At 31.8% G+C, this 17,634-nt stretch overlaps 1 protein-coding gene and 1 long non-coding RNA gene across 4 annotated transcripts in view; both read right to left on the reverse strand.

Annotated features, from left to right (window-relative positions):
- The window catches only part of LOC127716007 (transcription intermediary factor 1-alpha-like), a 371,430-nt gene that overhangs the window by 117,798 nt on the left and 235,998 nt on the right, over nucleotides 1-17,634 (reverse strand). The gene's annotated exons all lie outside the window — the stretch shown is intronic.
- Nucleotides 5,927-8,096, reverse strand: LOC127716040 (uncharacterized). Its single transcript, XR_007988720.1, has 2 exons — nucleotides 7,943-8,096; nucleotides 5,927-5,972 (listed from the first exon to the last, which is right to left on the reverse strand). It is a non-coding gene; the product is annotated as an uncharacterized LOC127716040 (long non-coding RNA).

Below are 17,634 nucleotides of genomic sequence, written 5' to 3' on the forward strand. Positions count from 1 at the left end.
ATTATTTTTACCAAATAAACTATTTCGAATTAATTGTCTGTATACATATGACGCTAAGGTTTAAATGTAAAATCAATGCGCTCGTATGCACCTGGCTTAAACTATTGCTTTTTGCACGTGTTCATCTATAAAGCAAATGGAACATTTTCTTTGAGGGGGGTTTTCATTTAGCTTCTTCACAGGAAATACAGAAAGAGAATGGGTGTATTAAATTGTTTGAGACATAGATATAGAAAGTGTTTTTAAAGAGTTTGAGTTTAATTATCACACAAAGATTATGTTAAACATCAACACATAATCTTCTACAATAAATGGAAGCGTAAACCATATGAATTGGTTCAAGTAAGATCAACATATACATGCAGTGAATTTCGTCGTACATAAAATTCAATAAAAAAGATAAAATTGGCTTTCGTTAAACATGCTTAAATATTACAGTAAAATATTGATCGTTTTCAATTCAAAGATTTCATCATAAAAAAAAATTATAAAGAAAAAGATTAATATGACTTGCCTTTATTCAAAATAGTACGATATGAATTATGACAAACAAATTGTGAGCTTCCTTTATTCCAATTCAGGAGACAACAACGAAACATATATGTGATTTTCAAACATACTTTTTTTTGTCGTACATACAACACAATATAACAGGTACAATTGGCTTGGCTCTCATTATAATATTACAGTAAAATATTTATCGTTTTAAATTCAAATACTTCATCAAAAACAATTTGTTTAGAAAAGGATTAATACAAATTGATGCCACTGACTTAAGTCTCGCCTTTGTGTAAACTATGCAAAACATCAAAAGTCAATGAACCATGACTAAAGGTGGAGTGTCAAATAACCTGCACCGAAATAAAATCTGCAGATGCTGATAAAACCGAATACTAAATACCGTTGACTATGTTAACCATACAAAGATTTCAGAGTCAACGACCCATGATCGGGGGGGGGGGGGGGGGGGGGGGGGGATGGCCATACAATCTACAAGGAAATTGTATTTTGTATGTTATATGCAAATATAACATTTTTAACGTGTCGGTTTTCATTTTACACGTGATGAAATTACCTACTAATAATTACCAAAGAAAAATGTTTAGGTGTCAAAAAATATGTGTATGAAATTCGTTAAACGTTGAATATTTAAGATTTTCAATATTTGCGATACTTACGCAATATGATGACTGAAATAGAAAACACGTCATGTGTAATGAAAATCATCAGTTCGTTTTAGCTATAAGAGTACAAGTACATGTAACAAACAGTACTGTAAAATATTTACAAATGATATAATGGTGATATTAATTTGAATTAAAAGTATAGACTGTTCGGTTTTGATATAAATCTATAAATAGATGCAAAAATAAACTGATAATACTTATAAGTACAACGTTTCAAATATGCATGACGATAAAACAATACAGTATTTACGTAAATGAGACAGCCCATCAGAACACGGCAATACACAGAAAAAGTATCAACACCAGATGAAGTGGATTGTAAAACTCTGAATTACACAATTTCATTATGTTAATCCTGATGAGTACATTATTTTAGTAACATTTGCATAATATTACTATATGATGAAATTATTTAATGGGATTTATAGTTAGTTTGGTATGACAAGGAACTTCATAATTAATATATGAATACAATGGCAAATAGCTTTAACTTGAAAGAGACAACAATTGTCTATACATATTACCAAATGAGAGAAGATATGAGATTAAACTAATATGTATAAGAATGATAGACATCTAAGAAAATACTTACTGACAAACACAAGTTAATGCTACACAAAAATATGTTCATGTGACAAATTAACACTACCAAAAACCCATGTAAACATGGTAAAGAAGACACTAATATTGAAATTCCCTGTGTTACTTCAGTTGAAAATGTTGATATGTCAAAAAATGCACGTTATTTATAAACGCTGGTAGTTCATTTGAAAAAAAAATTATATTTCTACAATAATAAAACATATAGCATTTACTGGAATAAAAATCAAAGTTCTAAACATGTCTGTACAAAATAACGTTTTGTATGACACAGACTGATTAACCATTGAACATATGCTCTATATCATAATATCTAAGAAAATAAAAAAAAAAGATAGGACAAATATTTCTAAAAAGAACATGCAGTTTTGTACACATGTGTGTAAGGTTCAACGAAGTTAACCACAACGCAACCTTATTAATAGTTCCAAAACCTCAACATCAATACAGCATGTTTTGTTTGTATTTTGGACTCTTTAATCTTTTATTACTTGTTATAGGACATTAGTGTATCAGATTCAATAACACGAATTGCTATAATACTAGATATGATATGCAATATTTTACAAAAACTGAATCCTGGTTTCTTGACTTTAAGTATCGAATAAAAACACAGGATGTGTCAAAGTGGCCTTTATTAACTTGTGTAATGCAAATCATAAGATAAATATAAACGATTACTTGAAACCATTGCATGGCAATGGTGCTAAATAGTCATGTAGAAATCACCTTTGCGAGCAAATGATATATACAGTCAGGAGCCTGTTGTTGAGAGGTTGTCGTTTGTAGATGTAATTTATAAGTGTTTCTCGTTTCTCGTTTTTTATATAAATAAGACCTTTGGTTTTCCTGTTTGAATTATTTTACACTGGTAATTTTGGGGCCCTTTATAACTTGCTGTTCGGTGTGAACCAAGGCCTCTGTGTTGAAGGTCATACTTTGACCTATAAATGTTAACTTTATATACATTGTGACTTGGACAGAGGGTTGTCTCATTGGCACTCATACCACATCTTCGTATTCATATTCCTGTAGATTAACCATTAACACATGACAAGTGTTGCATTGGGAAGAAGTTTACATTTTTCTATTCTATACGACTTCACATTATCTTAAACTCACTTATCCCAGAAAGTTATAAACAAAAATGTATGCACGTTTACAGTAGTTTTAATTGGAACTGAAGATTTTAAAGTCAATTATATGTTTTAACTGAATAGGTACATGTAGGCTTACATACTATACATGTATACTCACTCCATAGGTTTTTCTCTACAAAACAAAATGCATAATAAAATGACTTCGCTACAATCATAATACTTTTAACCGTAATAACTTATGAGTAGGTTATGTTATTTTTTTATTTGATATTTATTCCACTATATTTTGTCCTGAATGAACTTGAAACTGTAACATCACGCTGCTTCAGTGATTGATCATTAAGTCATCTTTTCATAAAGATAATGGTGTATAAGTTTTCAATAGAAATCAACCTTTTTATATAGTCAACAGATGGTCATCAGTAAGACCAGATACATGTTTTGTTCATTTTCGGATTTGCCACATATTATTTATCTTTAAACGAAAGCATGTCTACATAAAAAAACAATTTTAAAACACACCTCTTCTGTAAATCTTTTTATTCTTAATATGTGTATTTTGCATGGTTAATACTGTATTCTGAAATAAGGCCTTATATCATTTTCCTTGATTAAAGCGACAGAAAGTAAAAGAACCAATTATGTTCATCAACTTTAGGCAAAATAAATGTTTATATAACTTAAAGTCATTATAAACACAAACATTACAAACAATGAATGCCAAATTGTGAACACATAGTACTGTAATGGATACAATACACTAACAAAACATTTCTTTTTTTATTTTTATGGTCACAATTAATGAATGATCGATGTTCAATAGGTAGTTGTAATTATGTATTCATACTTACTCAGAAAGTTTTTCTCTCCTAAAAGATTGATTGAATTTATTTCAATATGTACTGTTGAATCTGATTCTTCTAATTAATTTCATCATCTATTATTTCGGGTTAAATTATTATGCATAGGAATACATATAATCTTGCAAATCATATTCTTTCCTTTCGTATTTAGTGCACTTGATTAGAATTAATCATTGCGATGACAAATGAGATATTTGTTGTAATTTTCTTCCTTTTCTCTCATTTTCTGTTGTTATCAGACCCTGTTCCCCAATCATTGTTTTTTCGTTGAGTCATTTTCTTTCCTTGTATCTGTCTGAAAGTGATTTCATGGTTTTCTAAATCATGTTTTCTTAGAATTAATCTATTTGTTAGGTTATTGCCATCTGGTATCATCTCATAATTCTGACCTTTTGTTTTAATAAGTAAGTGTTGTGCAGTGTTTTTCCCCTACGTTTTACAATATTTTTCTTGTGACTAACTTAGATAACGGGTATTCTTGGAAGGGATCGTTTCTCGAAACACTGTGGTTTATCCAAACATCTTCCCACATTTAACCTAAATAAAACTGTATTCTTACCCACAACTGTTGCAAAAGTATCCGTACAGTGTCTTTGTTGGCTCTTCTCTGAAATCAGAGATATGGAAATAAAAACTGATGACAGAGAAACTGTAAAAAAATAAAACGATGAATACGCATATCAAAATGTGTGTGTGTGTGTTTTGCAATAGTTGTTCAAATATTTATGATTTATGTCACACAATGATTTACACATAATGTCCGTATAATTCATTTCATCTCTAATGAAAAGTTCTACTACGTTTCTTGCATGTTGCAATTCACAACTTCGTTGTAATAAACATACCCAACTGTTAAATTCAAATGATTTATACAGGGACTGAAACTTACACAAATAAGAAGACTGTATAACTCAATTCAAAACGGCCAACAAACACACAGTACGGATACTTTTGCAACAGTTGTGGGTAAGAATAATGATTATAATAAAAAAAAATGATATGTCTTTTAATTATGCAATGTCATGTATCATTTTGTAAAGTAAAGACCTTTGTTAAATTGAGAATAAAAATTGAGAATGTGTCAAAGAGACAACAACCCGACCAAAGAGCAAAACACAGCCAAGGCCACCAATGGGTCTTCAACACAGTGAGAAAATCCCGCACCCGCTGGCGGGCTTCAGCTGGCCTCTAAACAAAATGTGTGCAAGTTCAGTCAAAATTGACGTCATACTAAACTCAAAAGCAAATACATGAACTAAAATTGAAAAACATACAAGGATAAAGACAAAGGCCAAAGACTCCTGACTTGGGACAGGCGCACAAATGCGGCGGGGTTAAACATTTTTTGTGATATCTCAACCCTCCCCTATACCTCTATAAGGGTAGACTGGTTCACAAATCTTGATATTTCATATTTTACGAGCAAGTAAATAATATATGAATGGGGCAATCTTGATAAATCAGTTGAAGAGGAACAGATGATACAATGAGTAAAAAGAAATGGGAAACAACAGTAAACAAAAATTCTCCCTTAAAAAGCATTAGACTAAGCATCGGAAACTCTATCAAATATTTAGTGGACTAATGTCTCTGTACAAAGTAAGAGGTGCCTGTTCTACTATCTACGAATGAAAGTCATTGAATAAGCTTATATACAGATATGAATATAATCTACAAAGTACCACTGTTTTATGTATCAAATGCATTATTTGAAAATACATTCATAAACATATTAAATTAGCTCCTATACCATCACGCCCAACTGCAAGACATAAATATGAAATAATAATTATAAAACATGCATTAATTTGAATGTTGTATTTAGTGACCCATTTATACCTGCTATTTATTTTAGTTACTTCTCAGTTACAATATGACTGATGTCACTAGTGAAACAGAAACTGCTAGCACTTCCAAAGCACCTTGCTTAGTTCCAATTTGTATATGGTGGAGTGTCATGTTGCTCAATTTATTATATTAATGCAAACAACTGAAAATGACGCTTTATGCATGATATCAGCATCAGTGTAGCTTTTTCGTCAATTGCATATTGAAACGCATTGTTACGTTCAATATGTTGTTTAAAGTTTATTGTGAATATCCCAAAACCAAGCACATAACAAAAGGACTTTTTTTCTATGAAAGTAGGATGCATCTTGTAAATATAAGGGAAATACCTGGTCTCTTTCTTTGGCGTCTGCTCTACACTGTAAACTATTTCTCTGAAGAAAAAAAAAAAAAAACAGGCAAATATTTATCGGTAGTCATATTTCTCCTCGTACCACAATAATATGAGTTCATGGTGTAAAATGAAAACGCATTTAATCTTTCACGCTAAAAACCATTATGCATACTTTAAAATATTTTCATAAAACTATTTCCAGTATACTGCATGTGCGTTTACCATATTTTATATACCTTTTGCTTGTGTGTGCATTTATTGTGTCGTATACAGCGTAATACTATTCGTTAACTAACGAAAAAGTAAAATAACAAAAATGCCGAATTCCGAGGAAAATTCTAAACGGAAAGTCCCTAAGCAAATGGCAAAATCAAAAGCTCAAACACATCAAACGAATGGATAACAACTGTCATATTCCTGACTTGGTACAGGCATTTTCTTATGTAGAAAATGGTGGATTAAACCTGGTTTTATAGCTAGCTAAACCTCCCACTTGTATGACAGTCGCATAAAATTCCTTTATATTGACAACGATGTGTGAACAAAACAAACAGACATAACAGGTAAAAATTTCAAAAAACGAAATGGGGTACAGCAGTCAACATTGTGTAATCTTAATCACTATAAAAACAAACAAATATGTTAACAAAGAAAAACAAAAAGGCAAATAGACAAAGCAAGTTAGCAAAAAAGAAAGACAAGAATTCCAAATTTTACCATAGCACAATAACGCAATAACGGGATGTATAAGTTTCGAGCCACGTCAAATGGATATTACCAAAAATAGAATAAAAAGTAAAAGTAAAAATGTGCCCTTGTAAACCATATTATGCGTTGCTGTGTTGCGTGTTTGTGAGCTTGTTTTTAATACTGTGTGCAACGGGTGTGTTAACTGTGTTCAGTTTTTTTTTTTACACTGTACACCATGTGCGTTAGCTTATGCGCGTTAGCTTATGCATTTATCGTGTGCTGTTTTATCGTACACATTTGGTGTACCGTGTACAGAGTGTGCATTAACTATTTGGTGAGTTTAAGTGTATCTTTAATGTAACATGAATAGCTGGTCAGTTTACAGATGAGTCATGTTCTTTTTTTTATATTTGTGTATATGAACAGCCTTTCGGAGGCGAATTTTTATATTTGTATATAATTACATTGTAAACTGAAGTAATATTGTGATCACACACATTATATTAAACTTAAAACTTTAAAAAAAAAAAGGTAATTAATTATTTTCACAGGATTATTGAAATCTTGTTTTTCAAAATTTTGAATAAAGTTATTTTACTGTTATTTTACTTATTGCCTTAGAAAATAAAAATTTGATTGCATATTTTGTATAAAATATTAACAAATTACATTCAAAATTATAAAAAAAAGAAAAAAAAAAATGTTTGTACAATGTTTTCGTAGGTGTGCATTTTTGTTTCTGATTTACACAGATTCATGAGTATATCTTTATGACTCTGATATTAGTGCTTTGTATTTACATTACTCTTCGTAATTCTGAGTCCTAAATGATTAAAATACTAATCCTATGTCCACCTGTCGCTTACAAAGATCTGATAAATCAACGTCTACTTTCTGATTTAAAGAGCTTCGGGGATCTGTGATTCTTTTTTATTGATTCACACCTTGACAAATGTTGAGGCAAATATTTGATTGACTAATGTATGTATTACTAATAAAACAGAAAGTAGAACGGAGTTTTGTCAGAGCATAGAACAAGGATGGTTATTCTAATTAGATTGGTGTGTATCATGCACACGTGTAACTCCCTGTTCGTGTAATTGCCTTAGTTATCCCTTGATGCAATTGTACGTCTGCCTTGCGTGTCACCTCTAGTTACGGATGATACTTGACGAAGAGACAAGAATTTCAAATGTATAATTATAACCAAAAACATATTAACTTATAACAAAAGTCATTCATTGGTAAATGAATAATCACCTGAATAGGTGAAAACAAACCATTGGCCTTACAACACTTGTCTCGAGTTAATAAACTTACTGGAACGATATGTCTCCAAATAGATTGAATATTTCTCGTTCTGATACATTTTTTTTGTTATATTCCATAGTCGGAATGACCGCTGGCTGCTTTTCAACTTCAACATCTAACTCGGATGTAATATTTTTCAATTGTGTGAGAAGTTTAGTAGCATCGGCAATTTTCTGGCTCTCAGTAAGGGCAGTCTGACATTTTTCGAACTTTGCTAAATCATTTTGAAACCCACTTCTAATTGATTGAAAGACCTTCAGGTTTGCTGTCTCTTTTTCTTCAAATGATGTAATGAGGGCTTGTACTTTCTTGTCAATCCACTGCTTCATCTGTTTCCCATCTTCTGTAATAACACGAATAGCTCTTTTTATGTCGCTCTGGTACTTTCCCATGCCTTGTTCAATTTTGTCTAGATTTGTGTTAACGGATTTAATCTTCGAGTCAATTACCTTTTTCACTTTAGTCTGTAATTCCTGTGCCGATTCGTTGATTTCAGACGTATCATGCGTTTTGTGTTTTTTTACGATACACATTTTACATATTGGTAAATCACAATCAATGCAGTAAAATATGAATTTTTCGTCGTGTTCTTTGCATACCAGTTTTCTTTCCAGGTTGATATTTTTCTCACTAAGAAAGGTATGATTTCTACTTATTTTTGACCTTAAATGTAAAGTTTTGCAATTTTCACACATCCATTGGTCGCATTGTTCACAGTAGATATGCCCTGGTCCTCTCATACAGATATCGCAGGACTTTGAAGCAGATTGTGCCATTATTGGTTGTTTCCTTTACGTAATCAGTAACCAGGTATTTCTAATCAATTATATATGTCAGAAAGTTAAATCATTAAGATACGATTTTTTGTTCACCAAATTATTACATATTAGTTTTTGTATAAAATTGAGAATGGAAATGGGTAATGTGTCAAATAGACAATAACCTGACCAAAGAGCAGAAAACAGCCGAAGGCCACCAATGGGTCTTCAACATAGCGAGAAAATCTTGCACCCGTAGGCGGGCTTCAGCTGGCCCCTAAACAAAAAACGTGTGCTAGTTCAGTGAAAATGGACGTCATACTAAACTCCAAAACATAAATATGAACTAAAATTAAAAAAACATACAGGACTAACAAAGGCCATATGCTCCTGACTTGGGACAGACGCAAAAATGCGGCGGGGTTAAACATGTTTTGTGAGATCTCAACCCTCCCTTATAGCCAATGTAGAATAAACAAGCACACAGCAATACGCACAGTAAAACTCAGTTCAAAAGAAGTCCGAGTCCGATGTCAGAATAGGTAACGGAAGATGAGAATTCTGTAATAATGGTGTTGTCATTCTGAAAAAGTCTGAAGAATAGGTAACAAAAAAAATCAAAACAAAATGACAATGATACATAAATCAACAAAGGACTACTAGCAGTTACTGACATGTCAGCTCCAGACCTCAATTAAACTTATTGAAAGATTATGTTTTCATCATATGAAAATCAAGCACAATCTCTCCCGTTGGGGGTTTAATATCATACCATATAAAATATATGAGAAGAACATAACCCGTATCATGCAAACAACTGGTTTTAGAATAAATGTGTTTATTTCCGATGCAAAGACCCTATAAGTGAATCAATAATAGTATCAAATTATGCCATCTTAAATGATCTGACAACAGTATCATAACTATATCCTTTCTGAATAAGTCTGTTTAAAGGTTTGGTTAGCTTTTGAGGTGATTGCCGACATTTTTGTACTTTTTTATAGAATATTACCATAAAAGATTGGATGTGAAAAACCTGAACGTATAAGATGTCTGCATGTTGATTTATATTTACGAATGATGTCCTTGTACTGATGATAAAATTAAGTTAATGTTTTGACTAGTTTGTGATATCGAAAACCCTGGTGTAATAATTTTTTCAGTAATACAGAGATTTCTTACGTTAAAATCAAATATGTTGATACATACACGAGCGAATCGAACACGTTGAGATATATAAACATCATAAGATGGTGAAAAGGAAACATCACCATCTAAAAATGGATATTTAACTGTAGGAAATGAACAATCTATCTCTTTTATCATAAATTTTGGTGTTAAACTTCCCGTTAAAGATATATAGATCAAGATCCTGGAATGGGCAGTGTTCATTGTTAGTAATAGCTTTATTTAAAGTTGGTTCAGCAGCATATATCTCTTTAGTGTACATACTGAAGTAGTCATTATTGAGAGCCAATATATCATTCAAATATCTAAAAGTGTTATTAAATTTTTGTATCAGGTGTTGTTTCGATGGGTCTTTGCTGATTTCAGTCATAAATTGTAACTCATGACAATGCAGAAACAGGTCCGCAGTAAGTGGTGCACAGTTAGCCCCAATTGGAATTCCGATAACTCGACGATATCCATAGCGAACAAATATGTTATCTCTTAAAAATGCAAGGGTAGTTATAGTATCAAAGCAGGTCTAATTTACATAGTTCTTTTGTTTGTTGTTACTAAAAACATGACCGAAAAAAGTTTGAACATATATATTTGCATTCTGACTTTTTAAAAGTCCATTTAATTAGGTGAATGATTTTTTTCTTAATAAGATTATTAGGCAAAGTGGTATATAGGGTAGAAAAATCAAAACTTTGAAAAAATTCGAAATCACCAATGCATGCAATTTTTCAAGTACTTCCAACAAATTTTTGACACTCCAAAAGTAGTTAATTCCACTAATTTCAAAGGCTTTATTTGAACATTTTATTACCAGGTTTTTGATTGTACCAAGGGTACTAGTAAGTAGAATAGACAGTTTAGTAGTGGAACAATGGCTTGAAGATGAAATAAATCTATATTTGTAAGGTGTTGTGTGCAGCTTCGGAAGCCAGAACATAGTTGGAACTTTCATTGTATTTGGTTCTGCTTGTAAAGAGGTAGCTAAAGGTTTATGTTTGTTACAGATGTCATTTTCCGAAAATGGAGTCAGTTGGAATGTTGGTGAATTCGTGATTTCCTTTTGCAGAACCTCAATGTAAAATTTATGTCAAACAATAATGATATTATTAGCAGCCTTATCAGCCAGGACAAAAACAAATTCCATGGCAAGTTCTTTTAGCTTATAATTGATACGAGAAATAGGGCTATTATGATTTTTGTTAGGAGTTAAATGTTCTTTAAAATGTTTTACAAGAATATCAACTATGGTCGTTACTGAATTAAAAACGAATTTAAGGATTTCTTTTCAGCTTTTTCTCGTTTTATCTATTTCGAGCAGTAAGTATGGAGTGAGTTGTGGATGATGTTACGACACTCATTCCAATTAATAATTGACGGGGAACGATATTTAGGTCCTTTACTGGGGAATGATTTCAACTCTCGGTCATGAATGATGTTAAGGTCTCCGGTTATATCATGGCATATAGGGCCATACGTGTATTCGGAATTACTGCAATCTCATGACGTAGGTGTATTGTCATAGATATTAACATCTATACACACTTCGCTATAATCAAACACATATTTCCGGGTAGATTTTTTGTAAACATAACAAATAAGAGGGAGTTCAGTATTATCAAAATAGCCAGGAATTTGTTCTTTAACAGAATGATCATTAAAAATACTGCCAATATTTACAAAATCAAAACCTTTATTGACATATTTGATTTTAATAAAATATTTTTATGAATTTCTGGGCGATCAATTTTGGGAAACAGTTAAGAATAACAATGTGCAATTATAATCTGGACGATTTCATACTTAGGACTGCTATATGGAATGGTGTTGCAATCCTCTAAAATTTGATGTAATTTATTAACTGGTAAAGAACAGAGCTTGGTAAACAGATAATGTCTGCTGTTGTTTTTTGAAATAGTAATTAGGTCCGAAATATTTGTATTGTGGTACGAAATTTTCTTTGATTGCTATTTATTCTACGCCCATGAGAACGGTCTTTACGAACAATTTTAGAAACTATATCCAAAACCTTAAAAGAATCGGTTCTTGATATATTACCAATTCCCATGAATTTATCATTAAGACCGAGAAGATAGACTGTTTATTTTCCGTGATCGTACAAACTTTGAATGAGATTCCCCAGGCTGCTTATTTACTACTTCTGAAGGTTGAACTGTTAAATATTTAATAGAATGATTGTGCTTCTTAAGGTGTTGATGAATGATACTTTTGAATTTATGAGGTCTTTTAAACAAAAAAGGTGTTCTTGCGTGCGTTCAGATAAATAGCGTCCAGTTTCACCTACGTACTGAATACCACATCCCGGTTTGTTTCATGTGAGTAAATAGAGAATACTGTTAGTTTTTCAATTTATATCAGTTTCAAAATTTAAGGAAAATGTGCGACCATTAAACACGGACCTTACCGTATTGTTGATGGAAAGACGGGCCATGCAAGTCATTTTTTGGCATGACACTTATCGATAGAAGGGTAACCACGATTTTTATGATAAAACATGTTATCGATTGAAGTATTTTTAGGTAAACTTATTTTAAACAACTTGTTGTACTAATTATTTCCGATGAACCGGTCTTATATGAATTGACTTTGTTTCAAAGTTTAAAAAATTGAAATGAAATTACTTACATACTGCGCAACTTGTTTGTTTAATTTAATGCGTTTATCTATGATAACTATATCTGATCGTCCCATATTGTACATGTATGAATATAATATATCTCGCGTGTTTATTTATAGCTGATAATATGTGGCTTTATAGGTCACTACTTATAACGATATCTAATTGTAGTGTTGAAAGGAGAAGATTGGTATTTTGATTTTAAATGTTTGTTAGTTTTTTACAAAATTGTACTCAGCATTGCATAAAAAGCAGTTCCTTGCACTGACATTTCGATTAAAATTCATACATACACATTATAAATGAAATATAAACTCAAATCGTTTTTATTTATGTGTAGGGGACTGAGGATTGTAGCACAACACAGCACTGAATCTGTATTTCCGTGGAAGACAAAAAATCAGGCATTATTTTTCTTTTATAACCCTGTGTACAGGCATTTTTATGTAAAAGAGTATGGAATTTAGAAATAAAACTCTAAAAGTCTAAATGTGGCGTCAACTATTTCGTTAAAGCATTCAGTCATTGTAACATTGCTTAAAAAGGAATATTTGTGTTTATCTCAACTTGAAATAGACATATTTCGTGGTCTAGATCTTATGATAGTCGTGTGCAAGTTTGTTGATGTGCCGATAGTGTCACATTCTTTATGACGACATTTGTACTTCACATTGTGACAGATGCATGCAGAGCACAAGACGAGTACCTATACGTATGGACCAAGTGTAGTTTTACAATTTACAGTTTCCCCCTTTATTTGAATTGTTAAATGTGATGTTCTATATTTTAACATTGGCAAACTAGTGTTGCCTCTTATGGAGTCAAAACGTACGTTATCTGTACAGTCTTGATAAATTGTGGTCGTCTGAAGATAGAGAATGTAATATTTCCGAAATTTAAAACAAATTAATGTGTTTTGACCTTTTGTCTTCGTAAGACAAATATCATAGGCAACGTACGAATATACAACGAGCAGGAGATAGATATAAGAAGATGTGGTATGAGTGCTAACGAGACAACTCTCCATTCAAGTCACAATTTATAAAGTAAACCATTTAAGGTCAAAGTACGGACTTTAACACGGAGCCTTGGTTCACACCGAATAGCAAGCTATAAAGGGCCCCTAAAATGACTAGTGTAAAATCATTCAAACAGGAAAACCAACGGTCTAATCTATATAAGAAACAAGAAACGTGAAACACGTATGATCCACATCAACAAACGACAACCACTGAACATCAGATTCCTGATTTAGGTTTGGTGCAAACAAATGCAGCGGTTCTTAACGTTTTAATAGGCGCCAACCTTCACCAAACCTGAAACAATAGTGTAACATCACAACATAGAAAGACACACTATAAAATATCAATTGAAATGGCTTAACTCAATCAAAAGACATATTAACAAAAACAAGTGAACATACACTGCACGAATACAACTGATCTATGACACAATGTAAATACAAAATTATTAAAACAAGGGGGTTAGATGTAAAACAATATCAGAAAGACAACCATAACCTTGGACAAAATACCGCCCCAAAAAAATAACGTACACAGGTAGATAAAGATAATTTTGTCGTTAGGTAAACAATGGAGTACGGAAATTTATATTACAAAATAAATAATTTTGAAGTTCATAGTACGAGACCAGAAGTGAAAATTTATCGTCATACCAAACACTTATCAAAGGTGGAAAATATTAAAAATAGTGAGACGAGATATATAAATAAGTAAATAAAACAAAATGCATTACAAAATGTATCAACAGGTCAAATTAACATGAAAGTACGATACAGATACTATGTTTTTGTCGTTGCCTCTGCTTGTGGACTGATAGTCCACGAGGATATTACAAGGCCAGTAGCCAGGACTTCGGTACTGGCATAAAAATACGAATTTTGTGTTATTAGAATTTGCTGTTACAAAATGTTGGAAATTATTTAAAATTAAGTAATGTATCTCCCTCATGCAAAGCTCTGATTCCTTGCCCGGCTTTGGTTTTACTTTTTTGTCGTTTTTTGGTTAATAGCTCTTCATCTTTTTAATACGCTTTGGATTTTCAAATATTTTGCCTCGAGCATCACTGAAGAGACATTGATTGTCGAAATGCGCATCTGGTGCAGAAAATTTGGTACCGTTTATATTATTATTACCACTGGGTTAATGCCTCTGCTGGTGGACTGATAGTCCCCGAGGGTATCACCAGGCCAGTAGCCAGTACTTTGGTACTGGCATGAAAATACGGATTTTGTGTTATTAAAATTTGCTGTTACAAAATGTTGGAAATTATTTAAAAGTAAGCAATATATCTCCTTCATACAAAGCTCTGATTCCTTACCCAGCTTTGGCTTTACTTTTTTGTCGTTTTTTGGTTTATAGCTCGTCATCTTTTAAATTAGCTTTGGATTTTCAAATATTTTGGCCTCGATCATCACTGAAGAGACATTGATTGTCGAAATGCGCATCTGGTACAGAAAAATTAGTACCGTTTATGTTATTATATCAGTACGTGTGAACATATTTTTTAATCAGCCTCGAATAAATATTACAGAAACACGTTATATATTATAACGATTATAATATTGAATGAAATTCTCAAATAATATGAAAAGTAAAGAGGCGGAAGATACAGAGTCGACATAAAACCGAGAAAATCATTGTGAAAAACAAAACGAACGACGAAAAAGGCAAACACCAGTTTACAAAACGCTACAGAGAAAAACAACGACTGAGCTGCACGAACCTTACAAAAAAAAACCCAGGGATGATATCAGGAGCATTAGTACAGGAAGGGAGGTTCCCGTAATATTGTTCATTCATGACGGAAAGTATGTAATATTGCAAATGTTGCAGACACTTTTGAATTTATAGTAAAAATAGTCAGTTCGTTTACGAATTATAAATTTGAATATCCCTTTGGTATTCTCCGCCTCTCTTTTTCAATTGAAAATGAAATCAAAATTTGTTTGATATCCAGTTGATCTGTTTTCACATTATTAATCGTGAATCGAAACACTTCAATTTATTTCTCCTTCCTTACCTTGTTTTACATTGAAAAACAATTTTGTTTTGGTTTATTTTATTATCGGTTCATGATTTTATGATCAAACGAGAAACAAATTACTCAGCAAAGAATAACTCATTGCATAATAAATGCCAAAAAAAAAGAATGAATCTTCCAAGACATTCAGATAACAGTAAGTTTTATCATAATTACAATATTTAAGTGAATTATTGGAATTTTGATCCAGAATCAGGAATTTAAGCTTGATTTGCAGAAAGTGATTTCAGAAACTTGTTTTTGTTCCATTAATTAGGTGATATTTTAGCGCATATGTTATGTTCATTGAACAAAACTACAAGATGTCGGACAACATAATGCTTTTAAGTAATAAATCAATTAAACGAAACAACTAAACAGTACAAACTGCTCAGAGTCTGAAAAGACCATATGTTGTGCTCGACCAGTAAGGAGCACAGATTTTACTTGACAAGACTCGACAGTACTTAACTGTACTTAACTGTACTCGACTTTGGTCTCGACTTTACTCAGACTTTACTCAGACTATACCAAAATTATCAAGTACTTAATCAGACTTATTAAGTAAAGTCGAGACCTAAGTCGAGTACAGTTAAGTACAGTTAAGTACTGTCGAGTCTTGTCAAGTAAAATCTGAGCACAAAATATGGTCTTTTCAGACTCGAGCAGTTTGTAGTGAAATGAACACAAACTACAGAGATATATGTTGAATGCGGGCTATTTTTAAGTAAATTAATTTTACAGTTGTTTCATTTAAGGAATTTTAGATATCGTTACTATTAACTTAAAAAGTAAACCTTAAATAGAATGTCCTTCTTGTCCATGCGCACAACAAAAGTGCAGCGAGCTAATACAGTGGTCTCATAATTGAGAAAAGATGTTAACTTTTTTGGAAAAGTATTACTATTTGTCAGTTGAAAACAATGACGACTTATATTTGACGGGTTTGTATGGTACGGTAACCACAATGATTTGCGAATATACAATACATTTTCAAAATGTTCAATACGTCAGCACATGATATCAAAGTGTCAGAAATAAAGGGCTCAAAAAGACGGAAAATCCTGATACTGCAGTTACCAAATGTCCATGGGGAGACCTAGTTTAATAGTTTACCTTTTGTGACCTGCTACTTAACGTTCTTTACTCAAACGTTACTTTTCATGAACATTAATGGAATGTAATTTAAATTTAAAACGGCAATTAAAAAAGAATAGCAGCACAACTGCACATATCAACCACCAACTACCGAACTTCTGACAATTATAAAAGTGTTAAGATTATTTAACACTGAAGAATCGTATGACTAAAAACACGCGTCTGACATACTTTTTACAATGTATAAGAGTTGTATCCGATACATTAATTTTCAAAAAAATATATGTTAATTTCATGATACATACATTCTATGTGATGAGATGATAACAGTTTCACTGAACGCTAAAAAGGCCTTTACTATTCTGGGTTTGGAGATATATAGGCAATACGATTGTCAGCTATATGTTAAGTAATATAACACTGTTCATTTTATTATGCGTACAGACATTTAAAATAGCGATGATTTATAAATAATAATAAATGTTTAATTTTGTTATCTTGCCATACGTGTTGGGTAAACATTTCTAAAAGAAAAAAGGACAAATTAAAACAAAAGACGTGGTATACGACTTGGTTCAGCAGAAACAATTCATTCGTCGGATGATCTGACGAATTTGAAATACTCCTCGGCACTCCAAAATATTGTCTATTTCAATCAAATTCAATTAGGAGACGTCACGGCAAATGTTAGGACTCTTTATTTGAGGGACAGTATACAACAAAATATGTTGTTACCTATGTACGTTTCCTGTAGTGTCGAGTTTTTTTTTTATCCTACATTCCAATTAGATTGAGGTATATTATTTCCTTGTTCGATTCAGTCAAATATCATCCTTTTCATCAATTCTACTATCCAACACAAGAGCAAGAGTTCACCTTTATTTTTTATTTTTTTATTTTTTGTTTTGTGTTTGCCTACGTTTTCTGTCTTGAATCTTTGCTAATTGATCTAAAAATGCATTTTTTTTTCTTTTAATACTTTT

This window comes from Mytilus californianus, unplaced genomic scaffold, assembly GCF_021869535.1.
Source record: "Mytilus californianus isolate M0D057914Y unplaced genomic scaffold, xbMytCali1.0.p SCAF_9, whole genome shotgun sequence".
NCBI lineage: Eukaryota > Metazoa > Mollusca > Bivalvia > Mytilida > Mytilidae > Mytilus > Mytilus californianus.